At 42.1% G+C, this 27,410-nt stretch overlaps 1 protein-coding gene across 4 annotated transcripts in view; it reads left to right on the top strand.

Moving 5' to 3' along the window:
* Positions 1–27,410, top strand: part of tenm3 (teneurin transmembrane protein 3) — a 3,293,451-nt gene that overhangs the window by 2,563,786 nt on the left and 702,255 nt on the right. The window lies entirely within an intron of this gene.

Here is a 27,410-nt window from a genome sequence, read left to right as displayed (position 1 = left end):
TGTGATTAGAGTGAACTGAGCTGCATTCATTGTATTGTTAACGGTGCAAGAACTTTAATGCATCTTTAACCAGAACCCCTTTTGAATTCTGATGATCCAACCTTGTTCATTTACTCTTGTACTGCTGGTGATAATGATTAGTGAATCATAGTTCCACATGTCTCAAGCAAGTGACCATTCTTTGAAGGAACCTAGCTTCTGAATATTGTCAGACTGTCTGTAAATGGACAGAATTATATCCTCGTTGGTCTGTCCTTATCTTGAATCATCATATAGAGTGCAGTTACGGAATGGTAAAAACACGAAAGGTGGCATCAAGTCAGTGCTTCTCACTGCAAGGGTGACTCACTTGGACCCATCTGTCCAGGCTTTCCCAGTGGCCCTGCATGGTTTTCTCTCCAGACGGCTATCCAATTCCCTTTTGAAACCTACAAGTGAATTGGTCGCAACCACACTGTCTGCCAAAGCTTACTAGAAATGAAAGCAGAAAGTGCAGTAGAGAGCTCAGCAAGTCTGGCAGCATCTGTGGAGAGAGAAAGGGAGTTAATGTTTCATGTCCAGTGATCCTTCTCCAGTGTTGAAGAAAAATCATATTAAAGTCAAAATGTTAATTCTGTTCCACTTACCACAGAAGCTGCCAGACATGTTGAGTTTCTCCAGAACTTTGTGTTAATTGGATTTCTGGCATCCTCAGTATCTGGCGTTTATTTGAATGCATTCCAGATCCTAGTCATTCACTGCACAAAAGCATTTTCCGTCATGTCATTTTTCACAAATCACTTGTATATTGGTGTCGTCCTATTCTTGAACCTTCTGCTAATGGGAGTGTAACTCCCTATCTACAGTGTCCACAACCTTGTGGATTTGTACGCCTCGATCAAATTCTTTCACTATCTCCTTTGCGGAGATCGGCTCCAGCTTGTCCAATTTATCAGTGTGACAGAAGGCCCCCATCTCTGGAGACATTCTTGTGGATCTTTGTTCTAAAGTATCGTGCACAGAATAGCATGTGTGCTTTCCTCCAGTCAGAATCACTGCAGAGTTCAAAATCAGGGATGTGAATTGCTGTTTTGAGTCATTGATACAAATCAAGGGGTAGTGAAGGGTTTATGTCCCTTCAGAACTTATATTAGCTCCAAACAGCAGCACCGAACAGAGATCGATCCCAATAACTAGATAGTCTCTCTGCTCAGTAATATGCTGACCAGCACATTTATGTTCCTAGGTGTTGGAAGAGCTCTGTTTGATGGTATGATGTACCTGATCATTTGTTTGAAGCATATTTGGTTGTGTGCTAGAATGATGATTGCTTTATTAAAAACAATGCAGGATGTGGTGCTGGTTATTTTTGTGGAGGTTTTTTTTTAGGTGGAAACCAGTGTGTCCAGGCACATTGTTCAAAAAAACACTGTCTCGGCAGCTCTTAACAGCAAGGAGTCAAATGGCTCACTGGAAAAGCAACATCTGAAGCCTCAGTTTGACATTCTGCTCCCCCACAATCTGATGAAGTGCACATTGTTGCTGGGCCTTTCCTATGATTCGCCAAAACATTTACAATTTACAAGAACACAGTGCCTTTTGGTTGACCCTTTAAAGATGACACAGGATTTGCAGCGTTGACGGCCAGAGAATTCCCCCATAGTCGTTCTTGGAGGTGGGCATGTCTTCCACTCCAGAGAAGCCAGAGGGGGAATGTTGGAATTTGGGAGGCTTGCTAAGGTTAAAGGGCACCTTGTTTCTCTTGTGAGAGAGACAATGTGAGTCGCACCACATTTCCCAGCCCAGCCAATTGAAGATTCGTTATGTTGAAGTGTAGAGTCTGAAAATAATTACCACTGTCAATATATTAAAGAAAACAATGTGTGCATTAATTCTGAGCGGTTGTAATTCAACATTTCATGATGGCCTGAGAAGCTTTTCCTAAATATGGACTCTGAGGATTAATTTCAAATAGTCCTTGGCTTTAATTAAAAAGCAGATAATGAGTCACAATACCTCTCGATCCTGTACAAATACCAAGCTACCTTTGTTAATAAAGCAATTATGGTAGCACATTTTGGATGACATCATGCATAATTTTGTTATTAATCAACACCATCTGCTTCTTGCTATTGCAAACATTTGATTTTCTCAGTCTTGGCCAGGCAAAGTCTTTCCACCCGCAAATATTAAAAGTCTACACTCTTGTACTGAGAAATCAACATTAAAAATTGAGCAGCAATTAAAGAATGATTGCATCATTTAAGTGGTATGTATGTGCTAAACCTAGCATTCTAATCTCAAGAGTGCATACTTTCAGTTTTAATAATTAGATGATAATGAGGGGAAATAAAAGGCAGCCATCAGCAAAGGTTCCAAATTGGGGACTCGAGAGCAGCATCGAGTTGTGTGTGTGTTACATATTACACATGTAAGTTTAGATGAGAGAAGAAGCTTGATCAGTAAGATTTTATTAATAAGAACCTGTCTGTTTTGTTCATTGTCTGTGAGTGTGTGTGAGAGAGCAAGAAGGAATACGGTGTTAGGGAGTATCACTTACTCTGCATAAAAATAAAGCTTTGCATTGATCTTATTTGGTAATAGCTCGTTCTGTATTGATGTTTTGAGAAAAAAGCTATTAACTTGTGTCTTGTCTTCTTCAGTTGCTGTTTCCCAGAGGTGTTGATTCATACTGGGCGATAGAGCTGCAGGCAACTTACCCCTTCTACCTCTCTATCTGCCTCAAAGGTGTTTTAGTTAAGTGACCATTTCTCACGCGTTTGTAAGACCACACATCAGCCCCGGTTACTGTGCACAGCTAGTCAATCACACTGTACATCATTGTAAACAATGGTCTCCTCACACAGTTATCTTAGTGCATTTTTCAGCAGGAGGCATTTGATAATTTTTAAGAGTGGCACCTCTGGCATTTTAAACTCCACTGAGGCCATAACAGCCAACTGCAGTGCTTGTACCGTTACTCCAATGAGATCAGTCAAGCCAATTCAGTTGAGCCTATTCACCTATAATTAACGGTGCATTGATATTGAGCAAGAAGGTACAAAACTTATCTATTGAATTCTTGATAGCTGCAAAAATTCCTTTATAATAACTAGATGTAGAGTGCCACAACAGCAATGACTTGTATGCATTCAGTGTCTTTAAAAAGTAAAAGAAAAATTCCCAGCATAGTTTCCAGGAGCATTATAAAGCAGAAGTTGACACTGAGCCACAAGAGGTAATATTGGAAAGTGAAATAGAGAGATGGGGTGAATTGATTATTATTCAGGATGTTAATCTTAGAATCCCTACAGCGTGGAAACAGGACATTCGGCCCAACAGTCCACACCAACTCTCTGAAGGGTGTCGCATCCAAACTCACACTCCCCGCAACCTATCCTTGTATTTCCCATGGATAATCTAATTAACATACATATCCTTGGAGATTGTGAGCAATTTAACATTGCCAATCAACCTAACTTGCACATCTTTGGACTGTGGGAGGAAACCAGAGGACCCAGAGGAAACCCACGCAGACACGGAGAGAATGTGCAAACTCCACACAGACAATTGCCCGAGGGTGGGATCAAACTTGGGTTTCTTGCATTGTGCAGCAGCATTGCTAACCACTGAGCCACTGTGCTGCTCCATAGAATCCCTTCAGCGTGGAAACAGGCCATTTGGCCCAACAAGTTCACATGATCTCACCGAAGAGCATCCCACCCAGCCCCAATCCCTAACCCATCCCTGTAACACTGCATTTCCCACGGCTAACGCACCTAACATACACATTCATGAGTACTACTTGTAATTTAGCACGGCTAATCCACCTAATGTGGACACCTTTGAACTGTGGGAGGAAACTAGAGCATATGGCATATACCCACGCAGACATGATGGAGAACACAGTCAGTGTGGAGTCAGAGGCCAGAATTAGACCTAGAGGAGATCACAATGTAGAGAGAAATGAGGCCATGGAGAGATTTGAAAACAAGGATAAGAGATTTCAAATCAAGATGTTACTTGACCTGAAGCCAGGGTAGGCCCCCCGGAATGTTAGGGAAATGGGATTGGATGAGGGTAAATGGATATCCCATCAACAATGTGTGTTCCATTTTACAAAACGTTACTTGGTGATAAATTAGAAGAGCAGATTATCAAAAGTAAAATTGTACGGGCCTGGGAGCAGGCAGACACACAGCTTTTGGAGTCAGCGGCTGAAAGCAAAAATCTCCTTCAATAATCCGATTTCTTCTCTCATAGTTTTGTGTGGACTCAGTCATTGCAGACCTGATGCCTTATTCAAATTTAATTCATTTCACTCAGGGCCTGGATTGAAAGTGACATTGTGCCGTCATCATGGCACTGTTTCCCACTCTGTCACTGTTCCAATGACCTCAGCTGGAGTGTGCATGCAGATGCTTGGGGAAGACAGGAGATAGCTGGATTTATGACGTCCCCAAACCCACAGTGTTGGCTGAGATTAAGTGTGGGCAGAACAACATTTGATCTCTGCCCTTCCCCACTGCTGCCCACTGGCCATTTTTCAACAAGTTTGTGCAAGCCGTCAGTATGCTGTCTGTGCCTTCTTTTAGTCATAAAGTTATCAGACAGTTCAATCAACTACTGTTTCCTCTACCAACTCCAAATGATTATCAATTAAATGATTATTTAAACAGAACCAAAACATGGCAGAAATGGCTTGCATTCACTCGTGGGTAAGCCATTTTGAAATGAAGAGCTCTGAAAGATCAGTGAGGACTGACAGGAGAGCTCATGAAGATACATTCAGATTTTACCTGGTTTGTGTTGCTTGCTCAGAGCAGTTTTAGATGCTACCACTTAAAATATTTTTATTTTGACCTCAAGCACAGGAGACCATTTGACCGACCATGTCTGCTTGCCAAAAAGGAGCTATCTAGACTTATCCTAGATTCCAGCTCTAGAACTGTAGCCTTGTAGTTTGGAGCTGTTTGAATACATATCCAAGTATTTTGTAAACATGATGACAATTTCTGTCTGTTCTAAAGTCGACCCTGAACAAACATGGGAGAAAGGATTTCTCCTCATCTCCCCACTAATCCTTTCACCTATTACTTGAAATGCCCGCTGTCTGATTATTGACCTCTACCACTTGGTCTCTCTATTCCATCCACATCTCTTACTGTTTTGTCCACTACAATTAAATCTCGGCTGCGGCCTCCTATGTTCCAAAGAAAACAGCCCCAGCTTGTCAGCTCAACCCTCATCGCTACAAATCTCCATTCCTTACAACATCTTTGCAAATTCCTGTACCCTTTCAACTGTGCTTACTTCCAAATGTTAATAAAAACTTGTTATCCCATTACAAAAGGAATCTTGTTGCAAAGAATTATGTTTGGCTTTGAGTATCGTTTTGCTCATTGATATGTTCATTTCAACCTCTTATGAAGGTATTCTAAATGAAATGATGAGTACTGATAGTATTGGAAGACCTACAAAGTGTAGCACTGTTTGAATGTGAAATTCACCTCACCAGAAACAGGCATTAACGAATGAATTCTTATCATAGAATCCCTGCGCTGTAGAAACAGGCCCCTTGGCCCAATAAATCCACAGCGCCCCTCAGAGCATCCCACACAGACCTCATAACTCACCTAATCTACACATCCCTCAACAGTACAGACAATTTAGCCTGGCCAATCCACCTCGGCTGCACACCTTTTGGACTGTGGCAGGAAACCCGAACACCTGGAGGAAGCCCATGCAGACAGTGGGACAATGTGCAAACTCCACACAAACAGTTGCCCGAGATGGAATGGAACCCAGGTCTCTGGCACTGTGAGGCAGCAGTGCTAACCACTGAGCCACCGTGCCTCCCCAAAGTCTGATTTGTCAATGCTGTTGCATTTTCTTGGTATGTTTTTAGCACCGGTGCATCTTTCAACTGAGTTTACAAATAAAGTCAAATCTTCTTCTCAGCATCAGTGATACCCCTTGACCCCCAATTTCACAGGATTATTATTATTCCCCACATTGATTCTAGTGACTTTCCTTTAGAGATTGTAGCTTCAGGGGCTGGTTTGTGCTTTATCTATGTGGGCATGAGAAGTAGCTAAATTAATTCCACACAGGATACTAGCAGCAAGTACTCAGGGGAGATTTTTATTTTGGAGGCCTCTGCTGATCTCCTGTGCCCACTTAATGACCTGTGAAATGAGATTCTCCTCAAGTATCACCACTCTGAGTCAGAGAGCCCATGTAAGAGTAAGCCAGAGACATGGTACTGCTTGTGGCATAGATGCACTGCTCTATCATCCACGCAGGGGCGTGAACAGCTACTGTGAAATCTGACATTCACACTTTTTGCTCTATATGTACCAACTTCCATTGATGACACCCCTTCCCAGCTCAGAATTTGCAGGATCTGATCATGGAGCTCTCCCCAAAACTTCAATGGAGCTATCACTGCCTCCGTTACCTTCTGTATATTTGTGCTGTGACTGTACTATGGTTTTAAGAGGTTTATTTGTCTCAGTTTTTGTTATGAACAAAGGTCGAGGCAGAGGTGTTGAGCAGTCTGCTCCAAAGCCAATAAAGTAAACAGCTTATGAGGCCTTGGGTTTTGTTTTTAAAGTTGAAACAGTAAAAGCAGCCTGATGGGTGGGGTCAAGCTCCAACAGAACCAGGATTTTTTTCAGTTTTAATCTTCAGTAGCAGTTGCTGGGATTTTGAGGGTAGGTGACAGGTGTTATTCCTCTCTCTCTTATAGCTAAAAGTTCAGGTTTCCTTGCTGCTAGAATTGTCTGTGAAGCAATCTATTTTGCTGAATTTGCCTTTGCCAAGGATGTTTTTGGGATGTTACTGTGTTTTTAATATATATACATGTGTGTGTATATATATGCCTTAGACTCCTTACGGTGTGGAAACAGACCATTCAGCCCAACAAGTCCACAATGCCCCTCTGAAGAGCATCCCACCCAGACCCATTCCCCTTCGCCTGCATTTCCCACATCTAACCCAGCCTAGCCTGCATATCCCTGGGCACTATAGACAGCTGAGCATGGCAAATTCACCTACCCTGCACAGCTTTGGACTGTGGGAGGAAACCGGAGGACCCAGAGGAAACCCACGCAAACACAGGGAGAATGTGTAAATTCCACACAGTCACCCAAGGGTGGAATCGAACCTGGATCCCTGGTGCTGTGAGGCAGCGGTACTAACCACTAAGCACCATGCCAAATATATATATATATATGGGGCTTTGATAGTAACAGTTTTTCATTTATTTTTTATTTTGTCTGTATTTTAATTATAGCATTTGAATAAAGTGTGTTTTGTTTCTAGCATGCTAGTTTGACCAATCAAATTGTATCCAGAACACCACACCTTACTCTTGCCTTCAATATGAGAAAAGTTATGGTCCACGCTAGGTTCTTAATATATTTTGAACGGATTTGATCTGTGGCATGTTCCCAGCTAGTTCCATCTGTTCTAACTGCATGCCATGCTGTACTGCAATGAGAGCAATGGTACTGGGGGAGAGGGGACAGTATTGATTGCTGGCTCCAATGCACCCCCTGCGGGTGGAGTTCCAAAAAGTTGGTTCCTTCAGTGCGTAGTGCACCGAGAGACAGTATAAAATAAACAGTACTATTCTGACACCCATGTGGCCAATTGGATATTTACAAGAAAAGCCTGTTAAGGGGCAATGCTAACATCAAAAGGTGTCAGGTTTAGGGAGAGAGAGACTAAATCAAAATGGATTTGGAGGACGAAGTAAAGCACTGTATCCCCTGTGGTGCCACCTCTTTCTAAAGGCGTCAAGAGCTTTGGTGCATACCGCATGCTCCTTCTCCAAGAAAATGGGCAGGAAGTTGGCAGAAATTATCTCTTTCACAGCCCACTGCCTTGACCTATTTACTGCCACTCTGGCCAGCCTCAGAAACAGCCCCACAAGGAGGTCCTCCGAACTGCCCACACCTCTTCGCAACAGGTGCCCAAAGATCAGGAACGTGGGGCTGGAGTGCAACTAAAAATCCAGCAAAAGATTTATTGTAAGTGTGTGCAGAAGCAGATAGACCTGGTTTATATGTGCAAGATTAGCAGAGAGAGCTTTTAATAAAGCATACAATATTCTAGACTTGATAAATAGAGGTATAGAGTACAAGCGCAGAGAGATTTTCATGAACATATATTGGACAGTGGTTTAACCTCATTGGAGTATTGTCTACAGTTTTGGGCACCACACTACAGGAACAATGTGGATGCATTGGAGAGATTATAGAACATGTTGTGAGAATGGCTTCAGGGAAGAGACATTTCGATTATGGAGAATGATCAGAGAAGTTAGGATTGTTTCTCTTGGATAATAGAAGGCTAAGGGAGATTTGATAGAAATTTTCGAGTCGAGCGTCTGGACAGAGTAGATAGGGAGAAATTATTCCTACTTGTAAACAGATTGACAACCAGAGGGCACAGATTTAAGGATTTTGCAAAAGAAGAAAATGTGATGTGACCAAAATTTTTTTCACACAGCAAGCAGTTAGGATGGATGGAGCATAAAGTGGGAAAATATGAGGATATGCACTTTGGCAGGAAGAATAGAACAGCAGAATATAATTTATAACTGAGAAAGACAACAGTGTTTTTTTGCAGGAATTGCAAAATGCTAATGTACTAGTAGGTAGTAGGGAAGGCACAAGGAGTGTTGGTTTGTATTTCAAAGTTGACAGAATCTAAAAAAAGTAATCTTGCCAAAATTATACAAGGTGCTAGTCAGACTACGCCTGGAAGAATGTGAACAGTTTGGGTCTCCTTATCTAAGGAAAGATATCCTAACTTTGGTGGCAGACCAGAGAAGATTAATGAGGTTGATATATATTAGGGAGGGATTTTCTTGTGAGGAGATATTGAGTACACTGGACTTGTATTTATTGGCAATTAGAAGAAAGAGAGGAGACCTCATTGAAACACATAAGATTCTTAATAGCAAACTGAGGTTCTGAGGAAGGGTCACCATTCCCAAAACATTAACTCTGATTTCTCTTCTCTGATGCTGCCAGACCTGCTGAGTTTTTCCAGCAACTTCTGGGTTTGTTTCTGATTTACAGCATCTATAGTTCTTGCAGTTTTTACTAAGACTCTTAATGGACTTGACACGGTAGGTGTTAAGAGGTTGCTTCCCTTTGTGAAAGAGTCTAGAACTGGAGGGCATCATCTCAGAGTCAGCACAGAGGAAGAATTTCTTCTTTCAGAGAGTACTGAATCTATAGAATTCTTTAACACATTATATTTCAGGCTGAAATAGACAGATTTTCAGTATGTAAGGGAATCAAATGCCATGGGAAAAGGCAGGAAAGTGGAGCTGAGGATCATCAGATCAGTCAGTCAATCAGTTTTGGGAGTCGGGGTGAATGCAAACAGCTGGTGCAGCAGACATGATGGGCTGAATGGCCCACTTCTGCACCTCTGGCCTTCTGGCATTTTAGAACCATGGAATAATCAAGTCATAGGATCTGAAGGGTATGAAATAGTGTGAGGGGTATGAATGCACTGTCCAGTATTATGTTGAAGGCAAGTTGAATTGCAAGGGGGCATTGGGTAATCATTTAACTAAAAGCAGTGTGGGAATTACACTTACAGAGAGAAGGCAGGACATCGACAATAGGTTAAAGTGCTTAGAGAGTCAGTGCAGACATGGCAGGCAGATGGGCTCCTTCTGCATCATAACAATTCACTGATTCTGTGTAATCAAAGAAAAATCGCATCGATGTTGGAGATCTAAGTAAAACCAGAGTGCTAAAGGAATTCAGCACATCTGGCAGCAGAGAAAATCAAAGTTAATATTTCAAGTGCAGTGACTCTTGTTCTGTGATTCTGTCTTCAGCCCTGACATCATGTAGAAGACAAGAATGCTGTTAATACTGTCCTTCCCTTTAGGCTGTACTTATACCTGACCTTTACATGGCCATGATAATAAAATGTGAGGCTGGATGAACACAGCAGGCCCAGCAGCATCTCAGGAGCACAAAAGCTGACGTTTCGGGCCTAGACCCTTCATCAGAGAGGGGGATGGGGAGAGGGAACTGGAATAAATAGGGAGAGAGGGGGAGGCGGACCGAAGATGGAGGGAAAAGAAGATAGGTGGAGAGGAGAATATTAATATTAACTCCCAAAACATTAACACTGATTTCTCTTCATAGATGCTGCCAGACCTGTTGAGCTTTTCCAGCAACTTCTGTTTTCGTTACTGAATATGAAAGAATATTGATTTTTTTTTACCAGTACAAACAAAGCAGTGTGGTTGCACATAATGCCAGAATTCTTTAGTGAACGAGTTGTGTCTAATGTGTTCATTCAGTTTACATTCCAAGGTCCAATAATCTCTGACATCCCTATAATGATACGTGGGACCATTTCTACCAGCTGAAACTGGTTTGAATCCTTTCCTTGAATGTTTTTGATGATTTTTGGACATAAGTGGATCTGTAACTACTTTGGAATCTATACCTGTGATTACCTGAAGGATCTTAACTAAAACCTCCTCCTAATTTTGTATCAGATTGATTAAATAATTAAAGAGAAACAACTAATTAGTGTGACATGTTTTTATTAATGTAAGTCACTCTTGTACATTCCATCCTAGCCAGAAACCTTGATTAAACATTCCTGCTGTTGTTCAACTTGCTGAGACTACATGAAGCAAGTGTTTTCCCACATGCTCTAACTACTGTCAGTCATGCTGTGCAGAGCTCATCAGGGGCAGTTGTCGGCCATTTTGTGCCTCTCAGTCATGGGTATCCCTAACAGTTGGGACCACATCCACAAACATCCACTCCCTCCAGCATTGATGTTCAGGAGCAACTGTGTGTATCATCTACAAGATGCACTGCAGAACTTCACCAAGGCTTCTCAGACAATGCCTTCCTAAATTACAATGACTTCCATCTGGAAAGACTGTGGATACAAAGAAACACTACCACCTGCAATTTCCCCTACAATTGGCTCATCGTCCTGACTTAGAAATATATCACTGTTCCTTCATTGTCACTGGATTAAATCCTGGAATTCGCTCCTTAACAGAATTGTCTGTCTTTCCGCAGCACATACTCTGCAGCAATTCAAGTCGACAGCTCACAGCCACCTTCTCAAGGGCAGCGAGGGGCAGGCACTAAATACTGGGTCAGCAATATTCATATCCTGTGATTGAAAACGAAAACTAATCTCCTCACCTTCTGCAACTATTCAATCTCCATTTCCATGTCTCCCAACTGTGAGATCACGGAAGGGACACCCCATTGTTCATCTATCCTTTCCCCATTTCCATGAAGAGACCCCTTCTGCTCCAAATGCCTAAACAAAGTGTCTTAAACCAATATTCCTGTCCCCGATGCTTAGAAGAAGACTACACCACATTCAAGATGTGTTCATTTATGCTTGGCACGTCATAGAGTGCTGATGATAGGCCGTACTGTTTTAGTGTGATGCTGCTGTTTAACCTGATATATGTGTGTGTCCTCCCTGTGCGTGGTTCACCCATGTTATTGCACATGACACTGCCATCACATCTGCACCTGCACAATGGACTTTGTGCTGCAGTTGTTCCCACATTTAGCTGGTTCCAGCCAAATTTTTCCATGTGTGCCTCTTCTCTGCCTTCTGGTAATGGTATCTCTCTCCTTTCTTTTCCCAGTTGTACTAAAGTGGTTTGACCATTCCTCACACTCTAGCATCACCAGTATCACCTTTCTGCTACATTCCTTTGTTTCCTTCCCCTCTGTTCAGCTAGCTTGAAGGCTACAGATTCTTCTTATAGATGATGACCTGAAACTCCCTGCTGACATTGACTCCCACCCTATGATTGGTCAATCCTTCAACTCCTGGCAGGAACTAGCCCATCCTTAACCTTTCCTGTCATTCTGATGTTCATTGGTGGCACATGGCAAGATGGCTGCTGAGGTCTTGCCATCTGCCCAGTCCACAAAAGTGCCCTCCCACCCCCATGTTGGGAAGTTGAACTCATTGTGAAAATCCAGCCCAAACTTTCAGACACTTGAATGGCTATAATGACTAACGAGGGGAAGTTTTTCCATTTAGCAGTTCCGAACTGCATGGGCCAATGGTTTTTATTCACTCAGTTCTTTGCAGCGATGTCCAGGGAAATAACCTTTCCAATTAAATGAAACAAATTCAAAGAGCATAGAGGATGAAAATCAGCATTTGCTTTAGTTTAAGCGAGTGCCCAAGCGTGGTGCAGGATGATTTACAATGAGTTGATTCCATTCTTGTTTGCAGCTTATTCATTTAAAAGCCATGCTTCCAGTACCACAGCTGTAAACGTTTTGAAACAAATTTGTTATTCTGAAGCACTCTTTGTAATACATCACATCAGGTGGAGGATGTGCAACTCTGATTTGAACGTACTTGGTAAATTGGATGTTGATTACAGATTGTTGTTTGTTTTCCACAATATTTAAACTTCAAGTTGGGCTGATTGAGTTTATCCATTGAGGAACTCATGCATGTCATTGTCAGACTAAGAATTCAACTTGATATGAGTTGGTGGCAAATACTTGTAAGAGATCAAAACTGTATATTACAGCAAGGGTCTGTGGTCCCAATTAGTTATTACTTTTTCTGTTGCTGGAGAGAATAACATGCAATGTCATGGTGATCTCTGTTCCTTTTCGACTTATGAGATATTAGTCTTCAATCAGCATTTATGAGCCAGGTTACATTATCCTCTCCATGACTTCTGCTGTGGACTATTTAGTCTGTTTTTTTTGTTCCCCAAAGTGCTGGACATCTCTCAATCACCTGATTCTGGATATTAAATCCTTTCTGTGCTTTGTTTCAACATGTTTGCTTCATATGCCCAGTCCTCTTTTGTCTAGACTCAATTGAGGGGCCCCTTCTGTCTATCCATGCATCCAATGCAGCCTTCACTTGGGCTTATCTTTCTTCTCTTTTCAATTTATTACACACCATAACCACTTTCAGTGTGGCTTAGAAGTTTCAGTTTCTTGTCATTTACAAGCACTAGCCTGTTTTAGCAGCCAAGTCCACTCAAATGTATAGTTTGCATTTTAACATGACTTAAGGGTTACTCATTGTTAACAGAGTTTCCCTGAAACACGAGCAAGCAGTTAAAGAGGCCATTTGCAGGTGAGCCAATCAATATTAAACACAACAGAGAAAGAAGGTCCCAAGCTTTATCCTTGATTTTATTCTTTCATGAAATGTGGGCATCGCTGACAAGGACAGCATTTTTCCACTGTCCTTAAACAGCCTTGAATTGAGTGCTTCCTTGACCATTTTAGATGACTGCTAAGAGTCAACCACATTGCTGTGGGCCTGAATTCTCAAGTGGCCAGACCAACAATGGGTGGTAATTTTCTTTCCAGAAGGACATTAATGAATGAGATGGGCTTTTGCAACAATAGATGATAGTTTCATAGTCACCATTATTGTGAATACATATCAAAATCAGCTTTTATTAACTGTTTTGAAATTCCACCATGCCAGTGAAATAGAAGCTCACGTTCCCTGAACATTATCTTGGACCATTAGAGACCATCTCCTCCCAAAAGCTGCTCTCAGTAAAATTAGGAGCAAGTGTACTGAATTTGGCCTTGGTGTTGTTCAGAGAGTAGGAGAAGTGACTGTGTCACTGCCATAAAGGGCGCCTCTGCAACTTCTCCTAGATTTTCATGCGTACAAATGCTGGATGCAGACAGTTTCATGTGCAGTTCCAATTCTCACCCAGTCACCTGACCAATGTTGTTCAACCTTTCCTCAAAAAGGCCATGTATGAGTGGCGCCAGGTTGGTTGAGGTAACCCAGAGGCCAGCTGGCAGCTTTAAGACTGTTGGATCAGACAACAAAAGCTGTCAATACTTTCAAGGGAAGGTACGGAGGGGTGGAGTTGGCAAACAAGAAAAAATAACGCAATTAAAATTAGTTGTATGAACAAAATGATTTTCAATAATGGAAAGATTACCTAAAACTGATTGATTGTCACTCAAATACATCTGAAACCCTTACATCTTAATGGTTGTACACTTCTGTTATTTGTTGACAGGAGAACTAACAGTTGGTGTTCAGAATTATTAGATGTGGATGTAATGATGGCAGTTTATCATGGGGGCGACAGTGCCTAGGTTACACCTACTTTTGTCCAGTTTTAACCATATGTTCCTGCACCCAGTGTGTCCTGTCGATTTAAATTGGAGCCTGTCTGTGATATCTGATCACAAGCTGAATGAATTTTTATGAAGCTTGTGGTATTTAAGAGCAAACTTGCTGGCCTCGCTAAATACTTACTGTGTTTGAACAGAAACAACTCTGCACCAGCTCTTACAATTGACTCATTGTATAGACAAGGATGATGTGCTTGATCAAAGGATCCAAAAACAGCAGGTCGCTCCTTTATGGAAGGTGAGGTCTAGCTGTATTACAACGACCGAAAGAATCCACACACTTTGATTTTTATCATGGCTGAAAGATTATAAAATTTATTGCGGGAACTTTCACAGATATGCTCCTCTAAATTATGGTCAAGAACAATTCTGTCAGTAATTATACATTGTAAGATATCCATCAGTAGTCATATTGTGGATTCCACACTTTCGGAAATGGCCCTTAATAGTCCTGGATCTAGAGGACATAAAAAAGGAATGTTCTTCACTCAAGTTCTCAATGTAATAGAATACAGTGAAAGGCCTCCATCCATTTGATCTGACTTAATGCAAAAGTAAATATTATCTTATTATCTTATCAAAATGTTACTTGAAGTACTTGTACTTTACTGTAGTAAAGTATAATTGTCGTAAAACAAATACTTCTATTACACACGTTTTTGGGCTGAATTTGTCAACTAAATTTACAAATGGTTTATTGTGAATTATATTGTCCTAGCTCTGTGGCATGGATTTTGAATTCTGACCTGATATTCAATATATAAAGCCCTTACAGCTTACACATGTGATAGTATGGTACTTGTTAAAATTAGCTGGTTAATTGTATCCTCGACCTTTATGTTGCTACCTTGACCATGTTCAAACAATGTTCTTTATCAGGGTAATGATTGTCAAACTGCTAACCTAGTCATGTGCAAAATGGTATTTGCTGATTAATTGCTGATAAGAAGCAAGCACTCACAAATCCACTTCCTTGTATGAATATTTGAGAAGGGGCTGCAGGTGATGTATTTCGAGGTTATATTGAAGAATGACCTTTACACACTTACCCCACCTCAGATAGCCTTGGCCTGCATTTCATAGCTTGACCATTTACCTAATCCACTTTGTTAGCTGAAGTTCATCCTTTCTCGCAGTCCCATATCATACACCACAACCACCATTCATCAGTATCAAGCTCAATTTCAAAGAAGTTAACCTTAGGATGCTTCAATAATCTGGGTTTAACAATAGCAGCAGAGTGAACAAGCTACAAGAAGCAACAACTCACCAAGTCTCCTCAGAGGGCATCTTGCAAATCTGTAGCCTTTTCCATCTAAAGAGCAAAAGAAGGTTGGGAAAACCATCTTCCCTCCAAGCTAGTGCTGTACTGACTTGGAAATATATCACCATTCCCGCATTGTCGCTGGGTCAATAGGCTACAAGACCACAAAAAATAAGAACAGAAGTCGACCATTCATCCCTTATTCTTGCTCTGCTATTCAATAGGATCATGGCCGATCACTTTCCTGTTTGCCATCCAACACACCTCATGTCCACTCCCCTGTCTGTTCCTCACAAATCATTTAGAAATAAATGATAGAGGATCTGATTTAGTGATGTTGGCTGGGGAATATTTATTGATACTGGGAAGAGTCCCCAGGCTTTCCTTGAAATGGCAATATTTCCACCTCAATGCAAGCTCTCATTCAGAAGATCACATTTCTACAGCAGTGCAGCACTCCTGCAGTCTATATAAAATGAAGAGCAAAGAGCTGGTAGAAGTAAAATTAGGAGGGCACATATGCTCACCAGAAAAGCATTGCCTCCCTACGGAAACAAGATTGAAACCACGTTTCTTTTTAGCTATTTCAACTATTGCTGTATTTTGGTAGATCGACATTTCTCCAAAGAAAAAGCATGACATAAGTTAAGGTTCAAAAGTTTTTTTTCACTGTTTGTTTAATAGTCCAGACAGTGCTTCACACTGCCAAGTAAGCAAAAATACTTTCTAAGTTCCGCAGGACACAATAATATCATAGCAGACTCAAGACATAAATAGAGCATTGCTTTAAATTATGCATGGTACTAATTTATACACAATCACTTTTTACTAAATTGTACTTCCTCATTCTGCGGTTCAGTTGGTAGCATGCTCATCTTCAAATCAGCAGTTTGTGGTTCAACTCCCACTCTGGATTCCTCACACAAGTTGGAACCATGTGTAGTTTGACAACGGTAGAAATTGCTGCAAAAGCACAGCAGGTCTGGCAGCATCTGTGAAGAAAAAGTCAGAGTTAACGTTTCGGGTCCGGTGACCCTTCCTCAGACCAGTACTGAGGAAGGGTCACCAGACCCGAAACGTTAACTCTGATTTTTTTCTTTGTGGATGCTGTCAGACCTGCTGAGCTTCTGCAGCAATTTCTGTTTTTGTCCCTGATTTGCAGCATCCGCAGTTCATTTGGTTTTTAGTTTGACAATAGTGTTGGGTATGCAATCCACACAAATATCTGTAGAAGCAGTGATTCAAAAATTGTTTGAAGACACAGAATCTGGTGTAAAATTGCGGGTACATGACAACATTAGTTAGATTTCAAAGTGGCAAAGTATTTGGAAGAAACATGGAAGGAAGATTCTCAGAACGACGTATACAAGCTGGTGGGCTACATCCGACCCCACCACCCAAGACATTTTTCCATCCCCACCCCTGTCTGCTTTCCGGAGAGACCACTCTCTCCGTGACTCCCTTGTTCGCTCCACACTGCCCTCCAACCCCACCACACCCAGCACCTTCCCCTGCAACCGCAGGAAATGCTACACTTGCCCCCACACCTCCTCCCTCACCCCTATCCCAGGCCCCAAGATGACATTCCACATTAAGCACAGGTTCACCTGCACATCTGCCAATGTGCTATACTGCATCCACTGTACCCGGTGTGGCTTCCTCTACATTGGGGAAACCAAGCGGAAGCTTGGAGACCGCTTTGCAGAACACCTCCGCTCAGTTCGCAACAAACAACTGCACCTCCCAGTCGCAAACCATTTCCACTCCCCCTCCCATTCTTTAGATGACATGTCCATCATGGGCCTCCTGCACTGCCACAATGATGCCACCCAAAGGTTGCAGGAACAGCAACTCATATTCCGCCTGGGAACCCTGCAGCCTAATGGTATCAATGTGGACTTCACCAGTTTCAAAATCTCCCCTTCCCCCACCGCATCCCTAAACCAGCCCAGTTCGTCCCATCCCTCCACTGCACCACACAACCAGCCCAGCTCTTCCCCCCCACCCACTGCATCCCAAAACCAGTCCAACCTGTCTCTGCCTCCCTAACCGGTTCTTCCTCTCACCCATCCCTTCCTCCCACCCCAAGCCGCACCCCCATCTACCTACTAACCTCATCCCACCTCCTTGACCTGTCCGTCTTCCCTGGACTGACCTATCCCCTCCCTACCTCCCCACCTATGCCCTCTCCACCTATCTTCTTTTCTCTCCATCTTTGTTCCGCCTCCCCCTCTCTCCCTATTTATTCCAGTTCCCTCTCCCCATCCCCCTCTCTGATGAAGGGTCTAGGCCCGAAACGTCAGCTTTTGTGCTCCTGAGATGCTGCTTGGCCTGCTGTGTTCATCCAGCCTCACATTTTATTATCTTGGAATTCTCCAGCATCTGCAGTTCCCACTATCTCTGATACATGGCCCACCAAGACTGCTCCACAAGCCAACACAGTCATGGCCGATCTGATGAATCAATTTTTTCACTTGGTAACAGCAGGCATGAACTTTGGAATGAAAATGAACATCTGAAAAAACAAAGTGATACATATTTTAAAAAATCACCAGGAAACCTTCATATATTCATGGTAAAAGGACTACAATGGTGCAAGAATTCAAAGATTTACATAGCATTGACAGATGGAAGGTGCAACAAAGAAAGAAGAACAAAAATAGAAATGGGAAATCTTGTGTTTGGTCAGAAGAGATAATTGCTGACAGGGTAACTGAAGAAACCACTCAAGGAACGATTTTTCATGATGTGGAGTGATTTTCTCACCAATTTGAGATTTGGGCCAGAAAGTGGAGGACAACTTGTGAAACATTTTCAAAATGAGGGTTTGGTGGAGAATGGAATCTGTTTTCCAAAGAAAGTAACAATTAATGAAGTAATGTGGAGACTGAATGAACAAAACATTTTGCAGACCTTAATGAGGAAGAGACAGGAAGGATGTGTTGGGGCTATCTTAAGGGAAATGGTCTCGTAATAAGCATTATACAGGTAAGATTTCAAGGAAAGAGAGGAAGGGAAAGAAAGAAAAGATCAATGCTGAATGTATGGAAAATGAGTCTTTGGAAAATGAAAAGATGAAGAGAAATATAAGAGAAATATAGAGGACCCTGAATCAGGAAACTGCAAGGAGTGACAAAAAGTGAACAGTAAATTTCCTGAAGGGCAGCAGGCAGGATTCTTTTTCTACTCTTTTTCAAAAAATTCATTAGAAGGTCAGGAATTGCTTTTTGGGGCTGTCTTTAAATTGCTGTAAATTAGAAGGGTGTTTCGTTCTTAAAGAAGTAGCTAAATGTGGATTTAACTGAGACACATCAGGTTTAAGGAATTGTTAGTGCCAAGATAAAGAAATATGTCATCAAAATCAGAATAATATGAATGAAAAGGAAGTAAATTTTAGACAGGGATTGAACTGTGTGATGTATAATGTATGGGAAGCATTCAATCCAGCCATTATCCCAGATGAGAGGTATTTTCTAATCAACCAGTTCAGAGATGTTATGACACACTGCTGGAGCAGGTGGGACTTAAACCTCGACCTCCTGGCTCAGAGATAGGGACCCCACAACTGTACCATGGAATCACTTTATTCCAGATGATTGTGTGCAGAAAGCACTGACTGCTGCAGGAAATCAAGGGGTGGATGTATTGGTTAAGAACTACATTACCGTACTGAAGAAAAATGATTTCCCACAGACTTCAAAGACAATAACAATTTGGCTTGGGGTAACGAACAATAAGGGACTGTTACATTGCCCTGTGTCGTCTATAGTCCATCAACTAGTGGGACTGAAGTAAAAACAAATCTGGGAAATTACAGTGAAGTACCTATATTATAGAGCAGTTGCAGTTACATTAATTGCCCAAAAATAGTTTGGGACACTGATAATGTAGGAGAAAGAGAGCAGAAAGTATTCCTAGATTGTACTTGCGAGAATTTCTTTTGGTAGTAGCTATCCAGCCCAACAAAAAAGTTTTCAGAAATGAGGTGGTCCAAGTCAGTCAACAGTTAATGGGGAAACATTGAGGAGACAGTGATCATTTTATCATTAGATTTAGGATGATGGTGGAAAATGGTAATTGTCAATCCAGTAAGAAAAGTGAATTGGCTGAGACCGGACTTAATGGGAGCAAAAATGGGGCTGGACCAGATCGACTGGAACAGAATGTTGATGGGGAAAACTGCAACTAAGCAATAGTCTTCCTCCAAGGAGGAGATGGCTCTGGTAAATGGTATATTCACTCAAAAATAGAAAAGTAAGATAAATAAATCCAGAGCTCCCTGGATTTCAAAGGGAATAGAAATTAAGAAAAAAAGTGTTCCTGGCAGATGTCGATAATAGAATTGAGCGCCAAGAGGAATGCAGAAGGTTCAGGGAAGATGAGATAACAAATCAAAGTAGAACGTAAGAACATAAGAACTAGGAGCAGGAGTAGGCCATCCGGCCTCTTGAACCTGCCCCGCCATTTCATAAGATCATGGCTGATCTTTTTGAGACTCAGCCCCATTTACCCACCCACTCATCACAACCCTTAATTCCTTTACTGTTCAAAATTTATCTAGCCTTGCCTTAAAAACATTCAGCAAGGTAGTTTCAACTGCTTCACTGGGCAGGGATTTCCACAGATTCACAACCCTATGGGTGAAGAAGTTCCTCCTGACCTCAGTCCTGCATCTGCTTCCCTGTAATTTTAGGTGATGCCCTCTAGTCCTAGTTTCACCTGCTTTCACCTTACCTATTCCCTTCATAATCTTGTGTGTTTCTATTAGATCTCCCCTCATTCTTCTGAATTCCAATGAGTATAGCCACTGTCTACTCAGTATCTCCTATAATCCAAACTTCTCAATTCTGGAATCAACCGAGTGAATCTCCTCTGCATCCCCTCCAGTGCTAGTATATCTATTCTCAAGTAAGGAGACCAAAACTCCACACAGTACTCCAGGTGTGACCTCACCAGGACTCTCTACAGCTGCAGCATAGCCTCTCTGTTTTTAAACTCCATCCCTCTAGCAATGGCAGACAAAATTCCATTTGCCTTTTTAATTACCTGCTGCAAGGAAGAATTATGAGAAAATACAAGTTTCCAGCAAAAAGGGAAAGCCAAAGGATTTCTGTTAGCATAGCACAGTTTAAGGATATGGGCTCAACCATTGAGGACTAAGATGAGAGAAATTTCTTTGCTGGAAAGTGTTAACCTGTAGAATTCTCTGCCATAGAAAGAAGCTGGAACCAAAAGACTGATCTTTTCAAGAAGGAGTTAGATACAGTTCTGAAGTCTAAAAGGAGCAGAGGGTGTGGGAAGAAAGTGGGAACAAGATACTGAGTTGGATGATCAGCCATGATCATATTGAATAGCAGAGCAGACATGAGGGGCTGAATGGCCTACTCCTACTCCTGTTTTCTGTGTTTCCATGTTTCTATTTGAATAGCTGAAGATGGGGTAAAAGGAGGAGTGAAGCCCAAGAGGATTTGCTTACTGAGGCAGGGAGCGTGGATGAGTGGTATCATTTCAATCAAGAGAAGTTTGGAGGTATGGGAAATGGCAGGAAAATGTGACTTTGGTACATTGCTCATTTGAGGCGCAGTAGTTTGAATGGCCTCCTTCTATGCATTTCTCTATTGGTGCACCTCCCAGAAGAACATCTATCCTGATGAATGTTCACACACCTGTACTTGGTTGTGGGACGTGCTGTTTTTCAAACTGATGTTAAGTTGAGGGTGTGTCTGCCTTTCAGGTGGATGTAAACAGCTTGATGAGACAACTTGAAAGAAGAGCACAGTACCTCTCCCTGATGTCCCTCACTCTAATTATCTTGTCATTCTCTCCTCTTTCATTGTCAGTCTCTCATGGTTGATGATGACTTGCTTCCACACAAAGTGAGTGCTCAGAGACTGAAGAGTCTAATGCATGACCTGTAGTCTCTCACAGATCGGGCAGACAATAGTTTGGGGAATGGGAGGGTGGGTATCCAGGTCATTGCTTTCTCTGTCAGCCCTTGACTTCTGTTTGGTCTTGGAGATGAGACTTGATGAATACAGTATACATTGTCACATTGTTGTTTGTGGGACCTTACTGTGAACAAACAGGCTGTCAAGATTCTCAACTTACAAAAGTGGCTACCTTTGAAATTGGCTGTAAGTTTTCCTGAGACATTCCGATTTTGTGCAAGTAATTATTTTGTTCCTTTGCTCCCAAGCAATTTACTTCCTGTCTTCTGCTGTCTCTTTCTCTGCATATGATGGATACAAAATCACCCGAATCTTCATGTGACAGTTCTTTTTCCGTTTTGCTTGCCATGAGCAAAGGTAAATTAGTCAAGCTTCAGTTTAATACAATTTGTTTTCTGTGTGCTCAGTTCCCAGAACAGTACGGAGGGCTGGAATATTATTGACTGAACTCAATTGATAGTCCTGAACAATCAATAGCTTCAGTCCCCCGGGATTCATTTTGAATAAAAGTAAATCCTGAGTTTGGGTAGTTGAAGTGGTTTGATCCAGTGAATTGGGAATTCCAGCAGAATGTTTTCTTTTAATCTTTACTACTGAACCTTTTTTTAAAATTTCCCTTCGCAGTACTGAAGTAAGTATAATCCTGTGGGGTGTAGAACTGTTTAACCATACTAATGAATGAGTCTGCTTCCTAAGTATCATAATATTGCAGCCTGTATCCTTTGAAGAGCAAAGATAAGGCCAAAAGTAATGAGCAGGTTGGTGATTTGCATAAGTATGGAATTATGTAGATTTAAACTTTTCAATTTGTCAACTCAGTGCAAATAATTTAACTACTGCACTTGTTAAAAGGCTATCCCTTATTTCCAAAAGGTTTTACTTAGTTGTAAGAATTGTAGCATTTTGCTGTATTCTAGATTCTTTGTCATTAGTTTCTGTACCTTGTCTCACATTGTAAATGTTTTGTTTCTGTGGTTACCTTTTGAACGAGTGATGGGATCAGCCAGTGTGTCACATTGCTGGGCGTTTGGGTTGCTTCTGTCATCTTGTCAGCCTGGGTTGCTTGCAAAAACATTCCTGTTCCTGTTCAGATGCTCCAAGGCCATGTATATACTTGGTGATGCAAGATGCCACTTTGTGAAGTATCGTTTGCCGTGATTTCTTTTCCCTCATCATAACCGCACGTAGAATGTCACTATTACTTCAGTGTGGAAGGATTTTCGGATTTTTTCTTCATTTATACATAGAACATAGAACAGTACAGCACAGAACAGGCCCTTCAGCCCACGATGTTGTGCCGACCACTAATCCTCATGTATGCACCCTCAAATTTCTGTGACCATATGCATGTCCAGCAGTCTCTTAAATGACCCCAATGACCTTGCTTCCACAACTGCTGCTGGCAATGCATTCCATGCTCTCACAACTCTCTGTGTAAAGAACCCGCCTCTGACATCCCCTCTATACTTTCCTCCAACCAGCTTAAAACTATGGCCCCTCGTGTTAGCCATTTCTGCCCTGGGAAATAGTCTCTGGCTATCAACTCTATCTATGCCTCTCATTATCTTGTATACCTCAATTCGGTCCCCTCTCCTCCTCCTTTTCTCCAATGAAAAGAGACCGAGCTCAGTCAACCTCTCTTCATAAGATAAGCCCTCCAGTCCAGGCAGCATCCTGGTAAACCTCCTCTGAACCCCCTCCAAAGCATCCACATCTTTCCTATAATAGGGCGACCAGACTGGACGCAGTATTCCAAGTGCAGTCTAACCAAAGTTTTATAGAGCTGCAACAAGATCTCACGACTCTTAAACTCAATCCCCCTGTTAATGAAAGCCAAAACACCATATGCTTTCTTAACAACCCTGTCCACTTGGGTGGCCATTTTAAGGGATCTATGTATCTGCACACCAAGATCCCTCTGTTCCTCCACACTGCCAAGAATCCTATCCTTAATCCTGTACTCAGCTTTCAAATTCGACCTTCGAAAATGCAACACCTCGCATTTATCCAGGTTGAACTCCATTGCCACCTCTCAGCCCATCTCTGCATCCTGTCAATGTCCTGCTGCAGCCTACAACAGCCCTCCATACTGTCAACGACACCTCCAACCTTTGTGTCGTCTGCAAACTTGCTGACCCATCCTTCAATCCCCTCATCCATTTATCTGAGGTAATAGATATTTACTCACTCACTCATCGTGGATTTCTTTTTCGTAAATGTTTGAGCCACAGAGAACAAACCACTCTTTGTGCTGCTTGCTTTGAATGTGATTCAAGCAGAACTGTTCCATGAGACATCGTCCAGCATGTTTGGCCATTTCTCTCGCCCTCTCTCTCTTTCTCTCTCAGGTCATTTTGAAGCAGGTTACCAGGGTATCACCATTGTATCTTGTAAGAGACCCTGGGGGAAGGGCAGATTCCCAGTACTTGCTGAATTTTCCACAGAATGTTTAAATCACATCCCTAGATTGTTTTCTTTCCTCTTATTCTTTGCAGGCCCTTTTACATAGATTTGAGGTATTTTATTTCTGAAGAGCGTCTCCCAGTTTATCATGGAATCATATCCATACAGAACAGAAGAGGCCCTTCAGTCCACTGCGTATGTACTATCCTATCGACATGAATCCTACTTTCCAATACTTGACCCACAGCCTGGAATGCTACCATATTTCAAGCTCATCCCAGTATTTTTTTTAAAGACTGTTGCATTTCCTGCCTCTAATTCCCAAGCAGTAGACTGCAGATTCCCACCATCCTCTGGGCGAAAAAATTTTTCCTCCAATCCCCTGTCAACCTCCTGCCCTTCAGCTTAAAATTATGCCTCCACGTTATTGACTCTCAACTAAGGGGGATGACTGCTCCCTGACCACTCTATCCTGCCCCTCATAATCTTTGGCACCTCAATCAGAACCCCTTTAACCTTCTCTGCTCTGAAGAGAACAACTTGAGCCCATCCAGCCTCCCTTTACAGCTAAATACTTCATCCCAGGCAGCATCCTGATGAATATCCTCTGCGCCCCTCCAGTATAATCACATCCTTTTTATAACGAGATGATCAGAACTTCAGATGATCAGTCCTCCAGCTGTAGTTTAATCAAGGTTTTATCCAGCTCCGTCACGACCTTCCAGCTCAAATTATCAGTGCTACAACTGATAAAGGCAAGTGACCTTCTGAACTACCCTATTAACCCATTTCGGCCACCTTTCGGGATCCATGGATGAGCAGCCCAAGATCGCTGTTTTTCTCCCAGCTTCTCAGTGCCCTGTCATTCACTGAGTACTCCCTTGTCTTGTTCTTTCTTCCAAAGTACATCGCCTCACACTTGCTAAGGCTAAATTCCATCTGTTACTGAGCAGTCAGTCAGTGTCTTCATAACAGTGCATCTGTCCAGCTTCAGGAGATAATCCATGTGATTCCCAGGGTGGTGGGCTGAGGGAGTTGGAGGGCTGGGAGTGGTAAGGGAGCCTTCCATTGATGCCATCAAAATTCAGTTGTGCAGTAGGGTGCACTCTGTTTTGGAAAGAAGCCCAGTGGAACTCTGTGTGTGTGTGTGCGTGCGCTTATAGAATCCCTACACTGTGGAAACAAGCCATTCGGCCCAACAAGTCCACACCATCCCTCTGAAGAGCATCCCACCCAGACCCATTCACCTACCCCTGATTGCCCCATGTCTAACCCACCTAATCTAAACATCCCTGGGCACTGTGGGCAATTTAACATGGCCGATCCACCTAGCCTGCACACCTTTGGACCGTGGGAAGAAACCGGAGCACCCAGAGGAAACCCACGCAGACATGGGGAGAATGTGCAAACTCCACACAGACAGTTGCCTGAAGGTGAAATTGAACCCGGGTCCCTGGCACTGTGAGGCAGCAGCGGTAACCACTGAGCCAACGTGCCGCCCCCCCCATGTGCATGGGTGTGCACTTGTGTGTTTGTGTGTGTGTGTGTGTGTGTGTGTGTGTGTGTGTGTGTGTGTGTGTCTGTGTGTGTGTGTGTGTGTGTGTGTGTATATGTGTGTGTATGCACACGTGCGTGTTTGTGTGTGTGTGTGCACGTATGTGTGTGTGTGTGCATGCATGCATGCATGATGTCTGGGAGAAGGAGATCTGATGCCAAAAGTGTACTGGTGTTTATTTCTCATCAGGGCCTTAAGCAAATTTATGCTTCAATTGATAGAAATATTTGGAGGCCCTCGTTGGGTTTTTGAATCAGACTACCTCAATCCGTTTCACAAAGCAGGACCTGGCAATGGCTCAGCATAGTAGAGTTCAAATTCCCAGTAAGGGAGAGGGAAGAAACCAAACATTTACATCAAATGCTGAGAATCTCTGGACTATTAGATTTAGTTGTTGAAGTGGAGACTGATGCCAGAAATCTCTTTGGAGCTGCTTTTGCTTTGCTTCATGACCTTGTCAGAACCACTATTTGCTTGTCTTATATTTCCATTGCCACCCTTCTGTCTTGTCCCCCTCAACAATGGAAATCTTTAGTCAAGAAGCCAACCTATTCCCATATCTCTGCCAGCTTCCATTTTCATGGAGCCAAGCAACAATCATTTTCTATTACATTTCAATGAAGGAAAACGTACAATGGGAGGAGTGATGTGAAAATTGTTTGGCATAATTATAATCATTCATTCATGAATCCTGGCTAGGCCAGTGATCCTTTATTGCCCAGAGGATAGTTAAAAATCTGCTACATTGAAGGTCTGAAGTCACAAGTAGGCCATTCCACCTAAGGAGCACAGTTACCTTCCCTAAAGGGCATTCATGAACCAGGTTGTTTGTCCTGACAATTGATCATCATCAGACTGTTATTTCCAGATTTCTTTTTATTGAATTTAGATTTGAACTGTGGTCCCCAGGACATGACCTGCGTCTCTGGATTAATAGTCTTGTGATAATACCACAAGGCTATCACCACCCCGCTGCCATAGCAACATGCCTTAAATCCAAAAGCATAAATGTGAAATAACTGGCCTGCCAATTTTTCAGTTTTGAAGTGTACATGTTTGTTTTTTAACTTGTTTGTGAAAGATTTAATAAAGGATAACACAAAATTCTGGACAAAGAAAGCATTTTCCACCAAGATGCTGCTGGTTACGGATACACAGAAAGTATCAATGTATTGATTTGTCACAAGATTGATTCAATAAAAGATAGCCCTTCAACAATATTGATCTCATCCTTACAGAGTATGAAAGTTAAATACTGTGACTGCACCCAGCTGCTTCTTAAATGAACCTGTAGTGTCCTTTTCTTGCTCTAGTGTTTAGTTGTCTTTAAGAAATGTTTCCTAACATTTTGCTGCAAATCTGCCCTTCACTAAAGGGACCATGACCTCTTGTCCCCGTACAACGGTCCATCTGGAAGTATTGTTCAGGACACTGCAATGCTCCTTCTCAGACAGATTGGAGTTTCAAGTGCAAATGAGTTTAAATTGCAAATTTTGTAATGAGGTATGGATTTGGGAGAGTTCGGGTGATTTAAAGAAATTAATTGTGGCAGAATGCAGTTTTAAAAGGAAACCCTGCAATTAATCATCATCAAATTAATTCATTATCAGTCAAATCAATATTGTAAAACTTGTTATACATTGATAAAAAATGCACAACAGTACTATTGTAATCTCATTGACGCTAGACATGTGTTTGATTTAAGTGATGTAGTCCCATGGTATTACAACACTAACAGTATACTACTAAAATGACAGGAGAATGAGTCCCAGTTATGTGATTGATTGAAAAGATAATGATCACACAGTGTTTTGTTGAAGGCAGGGAATGGAGACTTCCTTCAGTAATTTGCTGTACTCTGCCCAAAAAAGCTTTTCAGATTTGACAGGAGAATGACCACCTGAAGGTGCTCAGCTCCACCCCATCCCTGTCTCCAGGATAAGAAGGAACTATCAATTGTTTTTTCAAAATAAATCAGGGACAATCAAGCAATATTAATGTTTTTCAATCTCTGGCGTTTTCAGAGTGAATTCAAATGTTGAAAGACTTTTTTTGAAAGATACAGTTTTCTTGTCAGACCC

This window comes from Stegostoma tigrinum, chromosome 3 (assembly GCF_030684315.1).
Source record: "Stegostoma tigrinum isolate sSteTig4 chromosome 3, sSteTig4.hap1, whole genome shotgun sequence".
NCBI lineage: Eukaryota > Metazoa > Chordata > Chondrichthyes > Orectolobiformes > Stegostomatidae > Stegostoma > Stegostoma tigrinum.
Note: the sequence above shows the minus strand (reverse complement) of the source record. Positions and strands in the feature narration are given on the sequence as shown.